Source organism: Spermophilus citellus (genome assembly GCF_964194105.1).
Source record: "Spermophilus citellus genome assembly, chromosome: 1".
NCBI classification, from domain to species: Eukaryota; Metazoa; Chordata; class Mammalia; order Rodentia; family Sciuridae; genus Spermophilus; species Spermophilus citellus.
In genome coordinates this window covers 29,545,998-29,566,166 of record NC_138182.1, presented here as the reverse complement: position 1 = coordinate 29,566,166, position 20,169 = coordinate 29,545,998, and positions in this window count along the sequence as shown.

The window sequence follows — 20,169 nt, the reverse complement described above, 5'->3', positions numbered from 1 at the left end:
GTGCCCCAGGTCCCCGGTGATATACTGTCTGAGTGACAGCACTCCACCCTCCCCTCCACCCTGAAAGACCAGTGAGTGACATCTTCAGTGTATATAGGGATCTCAGGTCGCAGTCCTTGTCGATGGACAGATGTTCTCCACTGTCTTCAAACGTGGTACATGAAGCATACATGACAGTCTGCTCCTTCAAGTAACTGTTTATTTGTGTCCAGAAGTTTGTAATGTTTTGTTTTCATTCCTGAGATTCAAAAACTTCCCAAACCAGCCTCAGTGACTGTTGTTGTTGTTATTGTCCCTGATGTTTTCCCTCGTCCCTTCTGCTTGGAACTTGGTGGACAGTTGGAATTTGCCCATTTAGGTTGTTCTTCATATTGGAGACACTTTCTTCTTTTACTAATGGAACGATTCCCTCTTCTGCCTCTGTTCCTTTTTTTTCTCTCTGAATCTTCTCTGATTCATATTAGTTTGTTCAAGATAACAGTCTTCAAAACCTATCGTTCTCCCTCGTGATGGTCTTCTTACATTTTTGCTCTGTGTTTTGAGTTACCACCTCCAGATGAACTTCGAGGCCGTGAATGCAAGTCTCAACAGTGACCACTTTTCTCCTTCAATTTGTTTGCTGGAATTCTTAGTTCAAAGATGATGCGGGAATTCTTTGACTTCTTTGACTACTCTTACATGTGTCTCCATTTGGTTCAAGTTTTAATCCGTTCATTTGAGGGCTTGTCAGAGTGTTCTGTGTGTTTTTCCTCTCTCTCTCTCTCTCTCTCTCTCTCTCTCTCTCTCTCTCTCTCTCTCTCTCTCTCTCCTCCCTCCCTCCCTCCCTCCCTCCTGAGCCCTCTCTGAACACTGGGGACCAAGCCCAGCAACTGGAGTCCATCAAAGGATGCCAGGACACAGGATCTCTCAGATGTGGTCCACAGAGACCTGGAGCACCCAAGATTCTCTCCAGGGTCTACAAGACCACCACTACTTTTATAAGAATATGAACAAGTCATTTGCCTTTCCCATCTTGCTGACATTTGCTATAACAACAAAAGCAATGGTAGGTGAAACTCCTGGTTTCTTTAGCATGACTCAAAGCAATGTCACCCAAAGTAAAGGGTCGTCACCATACCTTTTACTGCCACATACAGAGAAAGTACAGAATTTAAAGATTTGAGTGATTTGTAAAGGGCATTGCAATAAAAGCAAAGCTGGGCTCACTTCCAACAGCACGGACCCTGGGAGGGTCTGTCATTCCCCTATCCCTAGAGAACCAGCTCTAATTTTAGAGGGAGAAAAGAGAAAGAAAATAAAAACACACATAAAATGTTCCAGCATGTTTTTACAAGAGTGGTGACTGAGGGAAAGAAAAACAGCGTTGCTCCCCTTTCTTCATCTTTAATGTCCTCCAACACTTAATGTGCTGCTTTGGCAACTGAGAAAAAGAACAGACCCATCTGAAGCCCAGGCCTGGCCTGGCTGGCTGCCAGGAGGTAGCACTTGATCCACTCTAAGTCCAACCCCCCAGGTGACAGTTTCTTGTGCTGCGTGTCTGTATTTTTCATCAGGATAAAAAGGAAGCTTGGGCTCCTAGTAGAGAGCTCTGTCCTCCTTCCTATTCCAGAAATAATTTTTCTTCTCCTGGAAGCAGGACCAGGTTCATAATTTGAATGATCCAATGCAAAATGAAAAGGAAGCCTTCTTTTTTCTAAAATCAGGAAAAACGTGCCATGAAGAAACTAAAGTGTAAAGTATTTTTCTCTAAAAATACTTTGCTACAAGGCAAGTAACAAGGGTAACAGGGATACACTAATAACAACATGAATATTCAGATTTGCAAAATAATATTTTGGTGTCATAATTTTATATACAGTAACACAATATGATATTTTATTAATGTGATTTCTTAATTAATATTTTTTCCAGCTCACTTTTTTTTAGAAATTTAGTGTCATCAAAATCTAAGTAATTGAACTTTATTTTTGATAGATATAATTAAAGTAGCATCAGTTGCTCTTATAAATGAAAGATTACAATTTTTGATCATTTTTAATTTTGAGAAGGATCTTTCTGCATTTGCAACTGTTAATGGAGCTATGAACAGTATTTTATAGGCTGTGACAACATCCCTGTGATTATTTTCTGATATATTATTGGAATAAATTACTGATCAATTCCTCAAAATTTAAATTTCATTACATGTAGAACTGATAATTCTCGCAGAGCAATTTTTCTAAAAAACTTAGCTCCGTTCAAATCATTGTCAGAAGTCTGGAGTTATCTTTGAAGGTATACAATGTTATTTTATATGATTTTTTTTAATATCCTCTCTGACATTTCCTCTAATTTATGGAGCTTTGCCACTTCTGTGATTGTTGTGGATATTACCACCAATCTGGACCTCGGTCCTGGCCTGGGCACCTCTCTGGAACCTGGGCCTGTCCCAAGCACATGAGACCTGGTCACTGGCTGTGTGTGCACACGCTTCCTGCCACGCCCATGGGCTGCTCTTGGACAGCAACCACACATACACACACACACACACACACACTCGTGTCTGGCACAAGGAGCATTCTACATTGACTCATCAGACATCATCAGAAAAATATAAGCTCAAGGAGAAAATTATATTAAGAATCCTAAAACAGTCACAGAGGAACATCGGGTCAAGCACAAGGTCCTGTGCATGCAATTACACAGGTCACACCACCACGAAGCCACCCGGGGTCCGTGAGTCCAGATACACATCAATAGTAATGTCTGCTTTCCCACCTACCAGTAGTTTGGGTTGGAGTGTTTAATGCACTTTTTATTGCCAATCTAGTAGGTAATTTGTCTTATAAATCTGCTGCCTACAATCTCCCCTAGAAATGGCTGAGATTTTGTGCGGCTTGCCAGCCAGCATCTCTCTCTCCTTGTGAGTCAATTGGCTATCTTCTCTACAAAAGTCAACTTTCAATAATTACTAATGACCTAAATTAGTTGCTGGGCCTTTTGAGTCGCTAATCTTCCTCAGGAGTTATTAACTCAGGCCTGGAGAAGCCCTGGACTCACACAGCCATTGAGAATGTCCTGGCCACAAGTTCTAGAGCAATCCTGCCTGCTCAAATCCCACTCTACCACCACTTTCCTGCTGCAAGTTTGGGGCAGGTTATTAACCTCTGCAAGCCTCAATTTGTTCATCTTTTAAATGGGGATAATGGTATATCTTTAAAGATAGGGCTTGATAAATGTTTATTACTATCCAATTCTAAATAAACGGGGTTTCATATCTTAGCTTATAGCACTGGTGTTCCTAAGGAGACAGAAATAATAGCTTTGACTAGCAAATTTTTTGCATGTGAAAAATGGAGAGGATGTTCACTAGGGCTTTCTGAAGTAGTCTACCAAGAACAGAAACAGGAATCAAATGCAGTAAGACCATTTGAAAAGTAAAGTCAGGGGAAGGTGCTGCAGCATCGGCTGAGGGTGTATGTGTGTGTGTGTGCACGCGTACGTGCTCACACGTGCATGTATGGACCTGTGTTCACATGCATGTGTAGAAAGGGCTCTGGATTTGCACACATTCTACCCTGCATTCACCTGAAGGAAGACCTTGAGCATCCACATGTACAGCGCACACACACACACACACACACACACTCACACACACACACACAGGGCTTTCATTCCATTGCTGGGGTTGCTTCCTCTTGGGTACACAGAGGCCTCAGCAGATCTGCAGTGAGACAACATGGACAAGGAATGTAGAATAGAACACCTCTTCTAACCCACACAAGACAAAAGAGAAGGCAGTTTTTGAAGTGTCGTTTGTTTTGTTTTTGTTTTGTTATGAAGTGGGATGAGGCTTCTCAAACCTATCTTATGTTGGTCATGAGTTTGAACCCTGAGTCAACACCAGCATTCTGTAAAAAGGAATTCAGAACATAAAAAGGAATTCACATTTAAGTTTCATCAGCTTTGCCAGTAGAGACTAAAAGGTTAATTAGGGCTAATTAATCAACCCTATATACCCATAGATAGGCATGTTAAAATTTAATTTCTTCCTTGATGCATTTTATAAAATATAAGTGTGACTTATTACAGGGAAATTAAATCATCAAAAGTGATGAAGCCATCGCGTTTCATTAAATCCTCCCAGGAGATTTGTGGGGTAGAACACCTGGGGCTGTCTCTGCAGCTCAACGAGTGACCTCTAGAAATGGTTACCAAACCCGTGTCCTCCCCATTCTCCATCCCCACCTGCAGGAGCCTTCTCAGCCAGGACTAGAGCTGGCTGTGCTCTGCTGCTCCAGAGCATGCAGGACTTTTCCCTGTCCACTGCAGGCTCTGTCAGGATCCAGCGAGTTGCAACCACTTTGGGATTCACAACCAAGGAAGCCTCATAGAGAGACGATTGATTACAAGGCAATGAGAAGGGCTGAAAAGCCACCTGGGGATGGTGAGGAAAATCAGAGATTAGCGACACAGGAAACAGCTGCCACCCAAGTGCTATAGCATGGATCTGGAGTGTCCCCCAGAGACCCATGTGTTAAATATTTTGTCCCCAGGGTGATGCTACTGAAACATGGAAGAGCCTTTGAGAGAGGGGCCTAGCTCATTGCAGGCATGCTCTTAAGGGGACCGTGAGACCTCAGCACCTCTCTCTCTTTCAGGTGAGTGGCTCTGTTCCCCCATGCATTTCAGCCATGATGGGCTGCATGCATCACTACAGCCCCAAAGCAACAGGGCCAACCAATCCAAGACTGAAACCTCTAAAATGGTGAGTCAAAATGAACCTTTTCTTTTATAAGTTGATTGTTTCGTTTCTTGTTGCAGTAATGGAAAGCTGACTAGCACTCCCAGTTGACAGTATAGAGGATGCATTACTGAACCCCAAGGGCCAGGCTCATATTGAATCTGTCCCAGACTAACAGAGAGTGACATAGCATCACTCGAGGTCCAGGTCTACACCAAAGGTACCAGTAGCCCAGGCAGACAATCCATTCTAAATTACCTGTGAAGAAATAGCAAAGAACCGTGTTTGATTTGTAGAACTTTTCTTCATAGGTCATTCTATGGTGGGGGGGGTGGGGGCATGTACTAGGGATTGAACTCAGGAGCACTTGACCACTGAGCCACATCCCCAGCCCTATTTTTTTGTATTTTATTTAGAGACAGGGTCTCACTGAGTTGCTTAGTGCCTAACTTTTGCTGAACCCAGGGGCTGGCTTTGAACTCATGATCCTCCTGCCTCAGCCTCCTGAGCCGCTGGGATTATAGGCGTGTGCCACGGCGCCCAGCTTCATAGGTCACTTTTTAGTAATTGTTCTATAAAAGGCACTATTTTAAAGAACCATACTTTTCTTAATGTCTATGAAGAAAGTGATTAAATATCACACTGTATGCTAATTACAGTAAACTATTATCCCACATAATTTATGCCAAGACATTTTGAATATGCATAAATTGACTAGGGTAGGATATCCTGCTTAATAACTCCATTAACTTGCACATATTGTGTGTGTGCTAATTATTTGTTGAATGAACTAACCATCAAAGAAAGATTAATGTTCAGATTGATATTATTGTGATTTTTATTGTATTTTAATTCTTTGAAAATTGATAATCTACTATGATACATATAATGAACTGTTAATGAGAAACAAACATCTTAATATGATCTTCTTTAAATGACTGAGAAGGCATCCAAAGATTCTGTACAGCCCCTGGGTAAATACCATGAACACCAATTATCATGTTAAAGAGAAGCCCGATTGGCAAAATGCCAGATGAGAGAATTCAACTGAGCCTGAAGTAGCTAGAAAAATAGTCAACTGCTTTGAAAGAACCACCTGTAATAACACTTGTCATTAGGTGTTTAATCATACAATGTATTTTATTAAGAAATTAATAAGCATCCTAGGGAATAACAAGTCAAGATGAGCCCCTTGCCTTAGAGCACCTTATAATCTAATGGCAAAAATGAGGTAATCACACAGTCAAGCCCTTATTGGGAATCGTAGGTGTGAATTCTAATGTTCAGTGAGGTCTGAGGTTGACCAGGCCAGAGCATGTGAGAAGGGAAATTTGAAAGCAAATGCCAATCAACAGCAGGGAGCAAGCTCCTTCACTTACAGGAGTATCTGGAGATGGAGATGACCTCATCAAGATGGTGCTTGATGTGTGGAAAGGACACAAGCCAGAAAACCAGTCAGGGATTATTGAAAAGTCTAAGCAAATGGTCCAAAGAGGACAGTTGCTGCAAGTATACAAATGAAGGGAGTGTGCTAGAAATATTAAAATGAAAACAATTCCTAGAATTTCATGCCTGTGTATCTCAAGGGTTGATTGGGAAAATTAGGAGAAAAGAAGTTCCTTAGAAGGAAAAGATTGGCTCTTCCCCTTCAGGCAAACCTGGTTGAAGGCTGAATAAGACATCCCAGAAGAGACACCCAGCAAGAATGCACCAAACATCTTGACAGTGTTTGAAAAGTAGTTTTATTATGATATCGTCATTGTGTTACCTGTATCCAGAACTAAAACACTCATCACTCATATTCCAAACTATTTTGAATAAAAATAGAAATTCCTTGGTTAACATATTCTTAAAGGTTTTTAAACATAGCAGTACAAGTCATTTTTATGTGCATCAAACAGGTACAATTTTCCACTTTAACAGAATCATGATGTGGATGATAATATCATCCAGACTTTCATGTTTATGTTGAAGAAAACTGGATACGGCATTCATCCCGTGAGCAGAGATGAAGAGTGATGATCCTCTTGGCAAACTGTGTGGATTTGTGCTTTCCTGGCAAGAGCTGGAACCAATTGAGACAAGAGAGACTGAACTTTAAAACTGCATGGCTATTGGGCTGGTAAGAACCCTGCACTTCACTTATAAGAACAGCATTTCATTGACTCCTTTTTTTTTTTTAATCTCTTTAGAGGTGACAGAAGTGAATTCAGCATGAGAGAGCCAGATAAGATCTTCCACCTGAACGATGCTTTGACATTTACAAACTACTTTCTCGTATGACATTAATACACTCAGTTTCACAATAACCCTGGGAAGTGGGTGTCATTAACCACTTGCAGATGGATGCATCAAGCACTGAACAGAAGTGACAAATAATAAAATCCCAATCTCCTAGATCTTAGAAAGGACAGGTCTATGGTATACACAAGTGTTTGTTCTAGAATTGTGCCATTTTTCAGACTTGGAGCTGCCCAAATCAGCCTTGCTTTTTATGGTCTTCATTCAATGTGAATGTGGTTTTTTTTGTTGTTGTTTGTTTGTTTTTGCTACCAGGTATTGAACCCAGGGGTACTTAACCACTGAGCCATTTCCCTAGCCCTTACAATCTTTTATTTGAGACAGGGTCTCACTAAGTTGCTTAGGGCCTCACTCAGTTACCGAGGCTGGCTTTAAATTTGCAATCTCCTGCCTCAGCCTCCTGAGCTGCTGGGATTATGGGCTTGTGCCCCCACACTCAGTTCAATGTGGAAAAAAGTTCCAATGAATTTGAAGCTCTGATGTTTCATAATACACACTTTATCCGTTAGTAAATATACACAACATCTTATGTCGTTATAATATCTGTCATGTTTAATTCTGTTTTTATATCTCATATTGAACACACATCACCAGACGTTAGATCTTAGAGAACGTTTGTAACATAAGGCTACAAACACAAGTACTCTTCTAACATGATAAAATAAGAAGAAAAATGCAGATAATTTTGTCCTGGCTTTTCTTTTTTAAGGTTTTAAGATTCAAGTTACGGGCTGGGGATGTGGCTCAAGCGGTAGCGTGCTCACCTGGCACGCGTGCGGCCCGGATTCGATCCTCAGCACCACGTACAAACAAAGATGTTGTGTCTGCCGAAAACTAAAAAATAAATATTAAAAATTCTCTCTCTCTCACTCTCTCTTTAAAAAAAAAAGATTCAAGTTACTTTTAACTTTAAAACTATAGTCATTTAGACTCCAAAGACTATTAATTTTTGTAAAAGTATAATCACCTGGACCTAAAAGTTCTGTTTCAAAGATAACTATGTCTTTAAGGTGAGAATTTTCTGTTAGAACACTGTGTCATAGAGTTTTGATTGTGATAGCCTGGAATTGGCGCCTGTTTGCCATCCTGTGGCACCTGCTTCATTCTGGCCCTTTTTACCATTCCAACAAAAACAGACTAGTAGTTCTTTTCTCTGTGTCTTATTATCCTCATTAGAACAAATTACATCCCTTACTCAACCACAGAGGGCCCTGAGCCCCTTTCTCCTCAAAGTGTGGTCCTTAGAACAACCAAATCATGGGCACCCTTGGAACACTGTGAGAAATGCAAGACCTCAGGCCACACCAGGCCTGCAGAATCGGAACGGGCCTTTTGCCAAGATCACCGGGTGATTCATCTGTACATTAAAGTTGGAGAAGGAGGATTGAGATTATAGGGTTCCCAGCTTTAACTTCCCATTGTAATTGCCTGGGAGCTGGATCCCGCCCCCAGAGAAACTGATTTAATTGGCCTGAAGATTTTTTTTTTTTTAACTCCCAGGTGATTCGAACGTGTAACCAAAATTAAACCCACTGGTCTTGATTAACTCTCTCTTTATAGACAAGAACAATGCCCGTGGGTTAGATGATTTGTTCCAGGTTACAAAGCAAAAATTTGCATGAATAAGAAATTGGAAGGTCTCTGTCTGATATGGGACTGGCTCCACTATATAAAAGCCCATTCCTCCCAAAGTCCCAGGCCTCTGTTCCCACGTGGGGGAGAGGGCCTCATTCTTGCTTCCATTTCCATCTACCTGCTAGTCTTAGGTGTGTTCTGCCTTTCTGGACACACCGCATGCCTCTTACAGTTTTCAATGATGCTTGCTTTCCTCCATGAGCCCCACCCTCATAAACCCTGAAATCATCCTCAGCCTTTTCAGCCTCTTTGGAAGTGTCTTTAACAACACTGTGAACTGACTCATCACCTCCAGTGGCATCGCTCCTTCAACACCATCCTCCTGGTGCCAACTGAACATACTTGACCTCTAAGCTTCCCAAGTTTTCAATTCCTGCTTCTGGTTCAATGCCCTGTGCTTTGATCCTCCTCACCTGGCATCCACTGAATCTGCTCTTGACAATATTTCTATACAGCCCGGTGCTTCTCAAAGAGTAGGCCATTGGAATCACAAGGGAGAGCCCCTTGCCTGCCCACACACAATGCTGCCCTCTCCCCAGGAGCACTTAGAGGAGGTCAGGTCATCTGCCTATTGACACACACCCTAGGGCACGTAGATCCAGAGGTGTAGCTCCACTCAGAGACCTCCCCAGAGCTTTCACCCATTTTCTGCTTTCCCTCATCTCCCTCCTTCCCTGAGTAAACCACTGTGCCCTGCTTGTCCCCAGCACTGCTGGACTCTACAGCTCACCGTGAGGACATGAGTAATCCCCACTGTGCTTGTTTTGGTGCATTAGTAGGTCCATTTCAGACAGACAAATAGGGACATTTTAGAATGCTACCAATTTGGAATAAAGTCTGACTCATTATTAATCTTGTCTTTTTTTTTTTTTTTTTGGTATCAGGGATTGAACCCAGGGGCACTTAACCACTCAGCCACATCCCCAATCCTTTTTATTTTTATTTTTTTAATTTTGAGACAGGGTCCCGAGTTGTTTAGAGCCTTGCTAAGTTGCCGAAGCTGGCCTTGAACCTGTGATCTTCCTTCCTCAGCCTCCCAAGGTGCTGGGATTACAGGTGTGAGCCACTGCACCCAGCTCATCTTGTCTTTTACTGGTAGAATATTTTCACCTGACCCACCTATCATTCTCTAATTATATCTCTCTTTTGCTTCTCTCCAGTTTACCACTACTGGCCCCTGGGTGGAAAAAAAAAACTCTTTAAATTTAAAGGGGGAAAGGAGTTATAAAACCTTAAGTCTTAAATAAAACAACATCAAAACACTATAGAATTGCCATCTAATAACTTAGAAATAAGTTAACCAAAGCTTTGATTCACATACAGAAAACAAACCAATCAAATAGCTTAGGCAACATTTATGCTTAAGGCTGTAATTAGACAACAGCTACAATACTGAAAGAAAATGGAATGTTCCAAACTAATTAAGTGAGATTTTTTTTTTAAAAAAAGACCAGCCTATTCTAACAATTAAAGGGCAATGTTTCAGTTGAAAATAATTTAAACAAAATGAATAAAGTCATTTAATATTAGTTTATGGAAGTATATGGAAATCATACTAAAATGAGAAACTCTACAAAGGTTTTTGAATCACATGAAAATTAGTTAATGAGACTTAAATTATTTACCAACTAAATAACAATATACAAATTTTAATGTTTTGTCTGTTATTAAGTTGTATCGGAAGAGCCTATGCTACAACATCTTCTGCCAAATGATCTTCAGGATTCTACCAAGCCAACATTTGTAATATATGAACCAAAAAATAATAATTTAGTAATATTAAGTGAATGTGAGGATGGGTTTTTCTCTTTTAGTGTTACCAAGGGATTCTTTTATCCAAATTCACAAATAAAATAACTAAAGAGCTTCAGAGTGAATCATTTTGACTGTAATAGTCCTTGGTTTTACAAAACTGAACTCTAAAAATCCAATTCATAAGAAATCTCATGTGCCTTAGCGGTAGTGGAATTAGTCTAGAAAAATACATCTGGGGCAGGTGCATTGTCTATTGAAAACTTGTTATGTTCCCTCTGAGCCAAAACTGATCTGTTTTCCCCATTTCAAAGATGAGGACACTGAGGTTCTACAGGGTGGAATTATCCAAGAGCACACAACTGCAAGGTCATTTTGAACCTGGGTCTTGCTCACTATTTTTCCTGTCTTTCCATCTCAATTGATATGTAAGTTGACTTTTTTTTTTCATCTCTTAACATCTTGGTCAAAAAAAAAGGGGTGGGGAGACTTTAATATTATCAGTCATCAAGTCTTTTTGGTAGACAGAAATCATGTCCTGAAATGGAATTTTGCCACATTTTAGGTGCCTTACCATAGTCCTCAGGGGCATTTCCACCCTTCACTCCCAGCTTTCTTGTGGTTTTTCTGGACCTCTTTCTCCTTATGATTTCAAACAATTGCATTTGCCACAAACTCATGAAAATAACATTCCAGGAAATATCTTGAAAACAACAAAAGACTCCAGCAATACTTAGTGTTTATAAAAATGGGGAAATGCAAGGGGTGTAAGGAAAAAAAGCTGCTTGTTCTAGGAAATTATAAGCATTTGGATGACGTGAAATGTTCTCTGTAAGATGACCTCCCTATCTGTATTTATGAACAGAGAACTTAGCTACCTAGTTAAGAGACAGTGTGAATAACGAAGACAGAAAGTTACAATCCTCTCAGTGATAAGAGGAGATAATTTAGGATAGCTGAGTTACTACCTAGAAAAGCAAGCTATCAAAGGTCATTGTGTGAAAGATTATTGGTTCTTCCCAATACACAGTATTGAAATGTATGGCATCTAACACATGTCAATTTCCTGTTGACTGCTGGTCCTTATTAATTCAGTCTTTAGAATAAAGATAATGGCAGTAAGCTAATTTTTTATTCATTTATTCTATCATTCATTTCTACATTTCCAGTTAATCATTTTTTTGTTTTTCGTTTTTGTTTTTGTTTGGTAGTAGGGATTGACCCTAGAGGTGCTTTACCAGTGAGCCACATCCCCAGCCCTTTTTATTTTTTATTTTGAGACAGGGTCTTGCTAAGTTGCTGAGGCTAGCTGCCAACTTTCAGTCCTCCTGCCTCAGCCTCCCAGTCACTGAGATTACAGGTATGCTTCACCATACCCAGCCAATCAAAATTTTTGAACAATATTATGTAAAGGACACTGCATTGAACATGGAAAAAAATAAAACAAAGATGACTTGACCTCTGAGACCCTCATGTTGAGGATGATCAAAATCATCCAAATGAACATTTTATTTCCCAGGTAGAATTGCCAGCAGCATTGCATAATATGAAATAATAAATGGGGATGCTATAGAACAATGAACTTACTCTATTAATTCAGAAAAGGACAATTTGAAGAAAAGACTGAATTTTTTTGTATATGTAAATTATAAAGCAGTTTAACTCTCCCTAAGAATTCTTCTAATTTGTTAAATATTTTGGAAATATTAATTCTATTTAAAAGGCTTGTGTTATTTAATACCATAGCCATTAGCCTCATGTGGCCATTGAGTTTACTATGTATCTGGTCCAAATTGAGCACACAACTATGCCGTGTGTGTTAAACACACAGATTTCTAAGATTCAGTACAAAAACAGTATGTAAAATATCTCAATAATTTTAAACTAACTACATATTGAGATTCTAATATGTTGGATATATTGGTGAAAATTGAATCAGTAAAATACATAAGATTAATTTTTAATTTGATAAATATGTGGTTTATTATATCTCTGCTGGACAACACTGCTATACATAATATAAAGAAAAGCCTCCAAGGTTTTAGGCATTCTAATAATTATCCATGGAAGACAAAAATAAAATGATCTGAAAACCCTGTTCTCCAAATCAGAGCAAAATGAAGTGCGGGTACGTGCAAATGGCCCATGTGGGATCAAGGGAATATGCAGTAAATACAGAGTAGTTGCAAATAGCTGCAAGCCCTCAGGAATCCATGAGTTTTCCACTCATTGTTGACTATAGAGTTGGCCCCACAACACAGGAGAGTGGTAGGGACTCCAAGAGAATATATATGGCACATGAATGGAAAACCTAGAACCTATAAGAATAGAGAATCAAAGAAAAGGTCAGGAGTGCAAAGAATGCAGGGCTCTGAGAATCCAGTGAAAATGTGAGCATGGGACTCAGGGTACAGGTCTGTGATAGAGTACCTGCCTGGTATGCAAGAGGCCCTGAATTCCATCCTCAGCACTGTATTCAAAGAAAAGAAAAGAAAAAGAAATGAACATGCATCACCTCACCATGATTTAGACATGTCCCCAGGAATTCCTGTGTTGAAAACTTAATCCCCAGTGTCATATATTAATCGTATCGGGAGGTAATCAGAGTTAGATGAGGTCAGGAGGGTAGGGCTCCCATGATGGGGGAGCAGCTTTATAAGAAGAGAGACCTGGGCAGAGGAGCCGGCCTGCAACCTGCCCTGCGGCTCTGGTAGGCGCAGCCGCCAGAGTGGCCGCCTCACAGCCAGCTCTGGAGGGATCCGGTTGAGGAGGAAGCGGAGGCGTCGCTGCCCTCGGCCTTCGCCTTGATCCTCTGTGGACGCTCCACGGGGCCTACAGGGCAGAGTAACCCGGTGCCCCGCCCCTTTCCTGTCATCTCTGGGCTTAAGGCAGCGACATCCTGAGGAGGGCGCATCACAATAGGGTGTGCTGGAAGTGAAACATCCATTGTATATCTGCTTGTTCCAGCACATTTGATGAAAAATTCTTCCCTGAATTGCTTTTGAATCCTTGTTGAAAATCAGTTGTCCACATACATGTACATGGTACTTTCCTGGTGTCTCGATTCTACTTGTGTGTCGTGGTATCAAGAACACATTGTGAGGGGATCCAACATGGCCTCCGGCGAGGAAGCAGCGATTCCAATGTCTCCACATTACCGGGATCAGAAAGACCCATTGGAACAGCTGCAGTCTACCTACTGAGGAACTTCTAGCAAAATTCCGTGAAGAGGGGACCTGCCAGGAATTGGTAGGTTTATTAGAAGTGTCAGTTTGTCCCAGACAAGTGGATCTTGGCCGGCCAAGCGGGCGCGGAGGTCCAGTCCCGCAGCCACCAGCCGCTTCAGAAAGCGGCCGGCAGCCCCAAGCGGCGCGGCCCGCCTGAACCCGCAGATGGCACCCACCACCTCGCCCAGCCGGGAGGCCCCGCTCTCGCTCAGCGAACGGCCACTCCACCCGCCCGGATCTTAGCCACGCGGCCACAGCTGCCCGGCTCTACAGGCAGCCCGGCGCAGCGAGAAGTGGCCCCGCCTGGCCCAGCAGACAGCCCGTGCCCTCCCGGCTCTACTAACAGCCCCGCCCACCCGGCGAATGGCTCCCCCCCTGAGACAGTGTGAAGGGAATCTAACCAACCCTTTACGAAATAGCGAACTGGGAACTAAAACCAGAGATTGTGTCAGACCAGAGACAAGCCAGTTCCACCCCTCCCTTCAGACACTCCGGCAAGGAGCCAGGGGCCCACCATAGCAGAGAGGGGAAGTCACCAAAGCTCAGCCAAAGAGATTCCTTCCCAGCGGAATCTACTTTAGCAGGTGTGTGACTCCCACCCACACCAGATACAAACAACCGGGAAACTTCAAAATCTCTCCGTGGGCGTGACCGTAAGGGCCAAAGGACTCTCGACCCCCAACTCCCCCTACTGCCAGTGACGAGGGCGTGACTGTAGGGGCAGAGGGAAGCAGAGAAGACTCCCCACCCCCAACTCCCCCAACCGCGAACTGAGAGGGTGTGACGGTAGGGGCGGAGGGAAACAGAGGACACTCCAGACCCCCAACTCCTCCTACCGCCAGCACAGTGGTTGTGACTGTAGGGGCTGAGGGAAGTAGAGGGGATCCTCGACCCCCAACTCCTATTACCACCAGCAGCGACACCAATGGTCTTAGCTGCCAGATTCCGAAGGTGTGCCCACCAAAGGGGTCCGGAAAAATTAAACAATTGACTCCCAGACCACAGCTCCACAGCACTGGGGCTTAGATGAATGACAGCGAGAGTGCTCAGTAGTTAGGGAAATAGAGCACTCGGTGGGGCTGAAAGTGTAACCAAATCCTTGGGGAACTGCCTCCGGTGAGCAGGACCTGGCTGGCTGGCAGGAGGGGCCGTAGAAGTGAAATGGCTCTGGACCAACAGGATTGAGAGACTCCCAGGAACCGCCTTACAGGGATTGCTGTTGACACATTGAGGGCAAAACTCAATCCGGAGGGCACAGCTTTGCCTACGGGAAGAGAAGAAAATGGATCTCTAAGACCTAATTTTATTTCCTATTCCATTTTAATTTTTTCTCTCCCTTTTCCCTCTCTCTCTCCCCTTCCAAGTTTTACTGCTCTTTCCATTCTCCTCTATGCTATCTATCTCCCTCTCCTTCTTTCTTTTCAAGACCACTGACCTTCCCCTTCCCCCCAACTTTTATCCCAAGCATTACGTCCTCCATTTCGCGTAACTGTCTAAATACAAATAGGTGTGCGCCCTCCCCCCGCGCCTGCAAGGTAGCCAGACCTGCAACCCACCAGCAGAACAGGCCCAGCGGCCTACCGATGTGGTAGGCACAGTGCCCCAATTGGAGGAGGAGCAGAGCCCCTGCCCGCGCCTGCGCGGGAGACTTTGCAACTATATAAGAGTAATACAAATATATAGGAGGAAAATTCAACAACACAACAGTCTCAGTAAGCAGAAAGAAACGCGAACAGTATGAAGAGACAAGGAAAGAAAGGACCACAAGCAATGCAGTTCAACTCAACGTTAGAAGAGGTAATATCTGCAGCAGATGGAATGTCAGATAAAGAATTCAGGAGATACATGCTTCAGATGATCTGGAGTCTCAAGGAAGACATTAGACAGCAAAATCAGACAATGAAAAATCTCTTCAACAATGAAATACATAAACAAATCCAGGAAGTAAAAGATCAACTATACAGGGAGATAGAAGTTATAAAAAACAAACAAACAGAAATCCTAGAAAGGCAGGAAGCAATAAACCAACTTAAAAACTCAATTGAGAATACTACCAGCAGAGTAGAACACTTAGAAGATAGAACATCAGACAATGAAGACAAAGTATTTCAACTTGAAAAGAACATAGACAGCTCAGCAAGACTGTTAAGAAACCATGAGCACAACATCCAAGAAATATGGGATAACATTAAAAGACCAAATTTAAGAGTCATTGGGATACAGGAAGGCACAGAGCTCCAAACCAAAGGAATGAGCAATCTATTCAATGAAATAATTCGAGAAAACTTCCCAGACTTGAAGAATGAGACAGAATCCCAAATCCTAGAAGCCTACAGGACGCCGAATGTGCATAATCATAAGAGATCCACACCTAGACACATTATAATGAAGATGCCCAACATACAGAATAAGGAGAGAATTTTAAAAGCTACAAGAGAAAGGAAACAGATTACATTTAGGGGTAAACCAATAAGGATAACAGCTGATCTCTCAACACAGACTTTGAAAGCTAGAAGATCCTGGAATAACATATTTCAAACACTGAAAGAAAATGGGTTCCAACCAAGAATTGTGTATCCAGCAAAATTGAGCTTCAAGATGAAAGATGAAATTAAAACCTTCCACGATAAACAAAAGTTAAAAGAATTTGCAGCTAGAAAACCATCTCTCCAAAAAATCCTCAGCAAAACATTACAGGAAGAGGAAATGGAAAATAACAATGAAAACCAACAGTGGGAGGTAGGACAGTAAAGGGGGGAAAATAATCAAAGAGGAAAACAAACCATATTCAGTAACATAAACAAACAAATATGGCTGGAAGGATAACCCATATCTCAATAATAACCCTAAATGTTAATGGCTTAAACTCACCAATTAAGACACACAGGCTAGTAGAATGGATCACAAAACATGACCCAACAATATGCTGCCTACAGGAGACGCATTTGATAGGAAAAGACATACATAGACTGAAGGTGAAAGGTTGGGAAAAATCATATCACTCATATGGACTTCGGAAACAAGCAGGAGTGTCCATACTCATATCAAATAAAATAGATTTCAAGCCAAAGTTAATCAAAAGGGATAAAGAGGGACACTACATACTGCTCAAGGGAACCATACACCAACAAGACATAACAATCATAAATATATATGCCCCAAACAATGGTGCAGCTATGTTCATCAAACAAACTCTTCTCAACTTCAAGAGTCTAATAGACCACCATACAATAATCATGGGAGACTTCAACACACCTCTCTCACCACTGGACAGATCTTCCAAACAAAAGTTGAATAAGGAAACTATAGAACTCAATAACACAATTAACAACCTAGACTTAATTGACATATATAGAATATACCACCCAACATCAAGTAGTTACACTTTTTTCTCAGCAGCACATGGATCCTTCTCAAAAATAGATCATATATTAAGTCACAGGGCAACTCTTAGACAATATAAAGGAGTAGAGATAATACCATGCATCTTATCTGACCATAATGGAATGAAACTGAAAATCAACGATAAAAGAAGGAAGGAAAAATCATGCATCACTTGGAGAATGAACAACAGGTTACTGAATGATCAATGGGTTATAGAAGACATTAAGGAGGAAATTAAAAAATTCTTAGAGATAAATGAAAACACAGACACAACATATCGGAATCTATAGGACACATTGAAAGCAGTTCTAAGAGGAAAATTCATTGCATGGAGTTCATTCCTTAAAAAAAGAAAAAACCAACAAATAAATGATCTCATACTTCATCTCAAAATCCTAGAAAAAGAAGAGCAAAACAACAGCAAAAGAAGTAGAAGGCAAGAAATAATTAAAATCAGAGCTGAAATTAATGAAATCGAAACAAAAGAAACAATTGAAAAAATTGATAAAACTAAAAGTTGGTTCTTTGAAAAAATAAATAAGATCGACAGACCCTTAGCCATGCTAACAAAGAGAAGAAGAGAGAGAACTCAAATTACTAGCATACAGGATGAAAAAGGCAATATCACAACAGACACTTCAGAAATACAGAAGATAATCAGAAATTATTTTGAATCCTTATACTCCAATAAAATAGAAGATAGTGAAGGCATCGATAAATTTCTTAAGTCATATGATCTGCCCAGATTGAGACAGGAGGATATAGACAACCTAAACAGACCAATATCAATTGAGGAAATAGAAGAAACCATCAAAAGATTACCAACTAAGAAAAGCCCAGGACCGGATGGGTATACAGCAGAGTTTTACAAAACCTTTAAAGAGGAACTAATACCAATACTTTTCAAGCTATTTCAGGAAATAGAAAAAGAGGGAGAACTTCCAAATTCATTCTACGAGGCCATCATCACACTGATTCCTAAACCAGACAAAGATACTTCAAAGAAAGAAAACTACAGACCTATATCTCTAATGAACCTAGACGCAAAAATCCTCAATAAAATTCTGGCGAATCGGATACAAAATCATATCAAAAAAAATTGTACACCATGATCAAGTAGGATTCATCCCTGGGATGCAAGGCTGGTTCAATATACGGAAATCAATAAATGTTATCCACCACATCAATAGACTTAAAAATAAGAACCATATGATCATCTCGATAGATGCGGAAAAAGCATTTGACAAAGTACAGCATCCCTTTATGTTCAAAACTCTAGAAAAATTAGGGATAACAGGAACATACCTCAACATTGTAAAAGCAATCTACGCTAAGCCCCAGGCTAGCATCATTCTGAATGGAGAAAAATTGAAGGCATTCCCTCTAAAATCTGGAACAAGACAGGGATGCCCTCTCTCACCACTTCTGTTCAACATAGTTCTCGAAACACTGGCCAGAGCAATTAGACGAAAGAAATTAAAGACATAAAAATAGGAAAAGAAGAACTTAAATTATCACTATTTGCAGATGACATGATTCTATACCTAGCAGACCCAAAAGGGTCTACAAAGAAACTATTAGAGCTAATAAATGAATTCAGCAAAGTGGCAGGATATAAAATCAACACGCATAAATCAAAGGCATTCCTGTATATCAGCGACAAACCCTCTGAAATGGAAATGAGGACAACCACTCCATTTACAATATCCTCAAAAACAATAAAATATTTGGGAATCAACCTAACAAAAGAGGTAAAAGACTTATACAATGAAAACTACAGAACCCTAAAGAGAGAAATTAAAGAAGATCTTAGAAGATGGAAAAATATACCGTTCATGGATAGGCATAACTAACATCATCAAAATGGCGATATTACCAAAAGTTCTGTATAGGTTTAATGCAATGCCAATCAAAATCCCAATGGCATTTCTTGTAGAAATAGAGAAAGCAATCATGAAATTCATATGGAAAAATAAAAGACCCAGAATAGCAAAAACAATGCTAAGCAGGAAGTGTGAATCAGGTGGTATAGCAATACCAGACTTCAAACTATTCTACAGAACAATAGTAACAAAAACAGCATGGTATTGGTACCAAAACAGGCGGGTGGACCAATGGTACAGAATAGAGGACACAGAAACCAACCCACAAAACTACAACTTTCTTATATTTGATAAAGGGGCTAAAAGCATGCAATGGAGGAAGGATAGCATCTTCAACAAATGGTGGTGGGAAAACTGGAAATCCATATGCAACAAAATGAAACTGAATCCCTTTCTCTCGCCATGCATAAAAGTTGACTCAAAATGGATCAAGGAGCTTGATATCAAACCAGAGACTCTGCGTCTGATAGAAGAAAAAGTTGGCTACGACCTACACACTGTGGGGTCGGGCTCCAAATTCCTCAATAGGACACCCATAGCACAAGAATTAATATCTAGGATCAACAAATGGGACTTGCTCAAACTAAAAAGTTTTTTCTCAGCAAAAGAAACAATAAGAGAGGTAAATAGGGAGCCTACATCATGGGAACAAATCTTTACTCCTCACACTTCAGATAGAGCCCTAATATCCAGAGTATATAAAGAACTCAAAAAATTAGACAATAAGATAACAAATAACCCAATCAACAAATGGGCCAAGGACCTAAACAGACACTTCTCAGAGGAGGACATACAATCAATCAACAAGTACATGAAAAAATGCTCACCATCGCTAGCAGTCAGAGAAATGCAAATCAAAACCACCCTAAGATATCATCTCACTCCAGTAAGATTGGCAGCCATTATGAAGTCAAACAACAACAAGTGCTGGCGAGGATGTGGGGAAAAGGGTACACTTCTACACTGTTGGTGGGACTGCAAATTGGTGCAACCAATTTGGAAAGCAGTATGGAGATTTCTTGGAAAGCTGGGAATGGAACCATCATTTGATCCAGCTATTCACCTTCTGGGTCTATTCCCTAAAGACCTAAAAACAGCATGCTACAGGGGCACTGCTACATCGATGTTCATAGTAGCACAATTCACAATAGCAAGACTGTGGAACCAACCTAGATGCCCTTCAATAGACGAATGGATAAAAAAATGTGGCATTTATACACAATGGAGTATTACTCTGCATTAAAAAATGACAAAATTATAGAAT